Raw genomic sequence first — 4,358 nt, forward strand, 5'->3', positions numbered from 1 at the left:
CTCCTTTCCAAGGAGAGACCTTCAGGAGAACGAAGTCGCCGACCTGAAATTCAAGCTCGGATCGGCGCCTGTCTACATAACTCTTCTGCCGGCTCTGGGCGGTCAATAACCTTTGTCTCACTTGTTGAATCTGCTCTGTCGTCTGGAGCACGATCTCCGTGCTGCCCATCACCCTCTGTCCCACCTCTCCCCAGCAAATGGGGGTCCGACACCTCCTACCATACAACAGCTCAAAAGGTGGCATACCAATGCTCGAATGATGGCTGTTGTTGTAGGAAAACTCTGCTAAGGGTAAATATGCATCCCAGCTACCCCCGAAGTCTAACACACACGCTCGAAGCATGTCCTCCAGTGTCTGAATCGTCCGCTCGCTCTGACCGTCTGTCTAGGGATGGTATGCGGTACTAAAATGCAATTTGGTACCCAGCTCCTCATGAAATTTCTTCCAGAACCTGGAAGTGAAACGCACATCACGGTCTGAAACAATCGAGATCGGCACCCCATGCCGAGATACCACCTCTCTCACATATATCTCCGCCAACTTCTCCGCTGAAGAACTCTCACTGATGGCAAGGAAGTGTGCACTCTTCGTCAACCTATCCACAATCACCCAAATTGCATCAACTCCCCTAGCAGTCCTCGGCAATTTGGTGATGAAATCCATAGCGATTTGTTCCCACTTCCACTCGGGGATCTCCAATGGCTGTAACTTGCCATGCGGTCTCTGGTGCTCGGCCTTAACCCTACGACAGGTCAAACACCTCTCAACGAACCATGCGACGTCCCTCTTCATACAGGGCCACCAATACTCTTTCCTCAAGTCCAAATACATCTTCGTAGCACCGGGATGGATCGAGAATTTCGATCTATGAGCCTCTTCCATCAAAGTAATACGTGTACCGCCCACGAACGGTACCCAAATCCGGCCCTGAAATGTCATAAGCCCTCGACCATCCTGAACGAACTCTGAAATTAGCCCCACAACCCGCTCTTTCTTCTGCATTTCTGGTCGCACCGCTTCGGCCTGTGCCCCACAAATAGCATCCAATACAGGAGTCATCACAGTCAGTCTCAAGCATACATCTCGCAATGGAGTGCTCTCCGCCTTGCGGCTCAACGCGTCGGCCACCACATTAGCCTTACCTGGGTGGTACAGGATCTCACAATCATAATCCTTGACCACATCCAGCCACCTCCTCTGACGCATATTTAGATTGGGCTGATCCATCAAATACTTCAAGCTCTTATGGTCCGTATATATCGTACATCGAACCCCATACAGGTAGTGACGCCAAATCTTGAGAGCGAACACTACTGCTCCCAACTCTAAATCATGCGTAGGGTATCTCGCCTCATGAGGCTTCAGCTGCCTCGACGCATAAGCTATCACATGACCCCTCTGCATCAACACTGCACCCAGTCCCGAAATCGATGCGTCGCAATATACCACAAAATCTTCCATCCCTTCTGGGAGAGCTAATACCGGGGCTTCGCACAACCTCTGGCGAAGTGTCTCAAAGGAGGTCTGCTGCTCGGGCCCCCATGAGAATGCAACACCCTTCCGGGTCAATCTGGTGAGTGGCACTGCGATCTTGGAGAAATCCTTGATGAATCTCCGATAATACCCTGCCAACCCAAGGAAGCTCCTGATCTCAGAAGGTGACTTCGGCACCTCCCAACTCATCACCGCCTCAACCTTGGCCGGATCGACCAATATCCCTTTCTGATTGACAACATGTCCTAGAAATTGAACCTCTCGCAGCCAGAAGTCACATTTGGAGAACTTTGCATAAAGCTTCTCCGACCTCAATACCTCGAGGACCTCCCTCAAATGCTCCTCGTGCTGCTCTCTAGATTTAGAATACACCAGAATGTCGTCGATAAATACAATCACTGACCGATCCAACATCGGTCTGCATACTCTATTCATGAGATCCATGAACACAGCCGGGGCATTGGTGAGCCCGAAAGGCATCACCACAAACTCATAATGCCCATATCGCGTCCTAAACGCTGTCTTCTGGACATCCCCCTCCCGTACTCTCACCTGATGGTACCTTGACCTCAGATCGATCTTGGAAAACCAAGACGCTCCCTGCAACTGATCAAATAAATCATCGATCCTCGGTAACGGGTAACGGTTCTTGACCGTCAACTTGTTCAACTCCCGGTAATCAATACACATCCGGTGTGAACCATCCTTCTTCTTGACGAACCGAATAGGTGCTCCCCACGGCGAGCTGCTCGGCCGAATGAATCCCTTCCCCAGCAACTCCTGGAGCTGCGAGGACAACTCTTGCATCTCTGGAGGTGCAAGACGATAAGGCACCTTAGCAATAGGCGCGGCCCCCGGAACCAAATCGATACCAAACTCTACTTGCCTCACAGGAGGTACTCCCGGCAGCTCCTCGGGGAAAACATCTGGAAACTCACGCACCACAGGGACCTCCTCAACTGATTTCGGTCTCTCGGAAACCTCCCGCGTATCCATCACATACGCCACAAAACCCTTACAGCCCTGCTGTAGACACTGCCTCGCCCTAGGGGCCGAACAAAAAGCTGATCCCGAATGGGTACCCTCGCCGTACACCGAAAGAACTCCCCCACTATGGTCTCGTATAGTCACCAACTGACGCTCACAGTCGATGACAGCGCCGAATCGGCTCAACCAGTCCATGCCCACGATGACACAGACATCACCCATCGTAATAGGAATTAGGTCAATCGGGAATTCAACCCCGAAAATCTCTAGTACACATCCCCGAAGAACCTCCGTGGCACAAATCACTTTCTCGTCAGCTATAGAAACTCTCAAAGGTCGACTCAACGACTCACGACTAACGCTGATATGCTGACTAAAGGCTAAGGACACAAAGGACCTACTCGCACCCGAGTCAAATAACACTAAGGCAGGCACAGAGTTCACAAGGAAAGTACCTACACATATAATAACATAAGCATAACATCTCGACATTTAAAATAAATACGTGAATTACAACATACCTGCCACGACATCGGGCGCAGCGCGGACCTCTTCCGCAGTAAGCTGAAAGGCTCTTCCCCGAGCCCTCGGGGCCTCGGCCTTCACCGGTCGAGTCGCAGTAGCTCCGGCAGCAGGTGCAGATCCCTGAAGAAGCTGAGGGCACTCGGCCTTCCTATGGCCTGTCTGGTTGCAATGGAAGCAAACCGTAAATCCCTTGGGACACTCCCTAGCAATGTGCCCCTCCTTGCCACACTTGTAGCAAGCACCAGATCGACACGCCCCCTCATGACCCTTGCCGCACTTTCCGCAAGTGTGGCCCTTCGAACCTCCTTTGCTCGCATCGGCGGACTTTACCCGCTTGGCTGCCGGCTGGAACTGAGCCGGTCGCCGGTCCACCCGCTGAGACTCGGCCTCCTCCCTGGCCTGGGTCTCCAACTCGATCTCGCGCTTCCTGGCATTCGCCTGAAGCTCAGCAAAAGTATGGTAAGTGGAGTTTGACACAAACTCCCGGATATCCCTCCTCAACACTCCCAAGTACCGGCTCATCCGAGCCTGATCAGTGGACACCAGCTCGAGGCAGAACATCGCCCTCTCATGAAACTTCCGCGTGATCACCGCGACAGAATCAGTACCCTGCTTGAGGGTTAAGAACTCCTGAACCAATCGTTCCCTCTCCACCGGGGGAACGTACTCATCTCTGAACATGGCAGTAAACCCCTCCCATGTTACTGCTGTAGTCTCTGCCAAAGTGAAGTTCGCCGTCACGAACTTCCACCAGTCCTTCGCTCCCAGACGGAGCTGGTTCAATGCGAACCGTACCCTCAGGTGCTCCGGGCATGAACAAGTGTAGAAGCACCCCTCTATATCCGCGATCCACCTCATCGCAGCAATCGGATCCTGCGTCCCATCGAACTCTGGTGGCTTCGTGTTGCTGAACTCTCGGAACAGCAACGAATCACCCCCCTGTGGCCTAGCAGCGGCCACAGCTGCGGTAGCTGCAGCGGTTGCAGCCTCAGTCAATGCGGCGTACCGCTCATCGAACGTCTCCATCAGTGTGGTCTTAATAGACCCAAACATCTCCGGGATCTCAGCCCGGATCGCCGCCGCTACCTCCTCGTGAATCATCTGACGAATCTCCTCGTCACTCACACCGCTCGAACTCGCTCTGTGGCGCGGTCTAACCATGATGTCTCTGAAATACAACATAAAACTATCATAGACTCCACCGAGTATAATCGTACTCGATACGCAACCCTACTCAGTCCCCGATATCCAGGGATTCTTACTTGGGTCTCCCACTGACCCGATGTCCTCGGTAGTACGGGCCCAATACTACCAACCACACCGCATCAGCGTTCATCCCAAGTCCTCCTCC

This window comes from Lactuca sativa, chromosome 4 (assembly GCF_002870075.4).
Source record: "Lactuca sativa cultivar Salinas chromosome 4, Lsat_Salinas_v11, whole genome shotgun sequence".
NCBI lineage: Eukaryota > Viridiplantae > Streptophyta > Magnoliopsida > Asterales > Asteraceae > Lactuca > Lactuca sativa.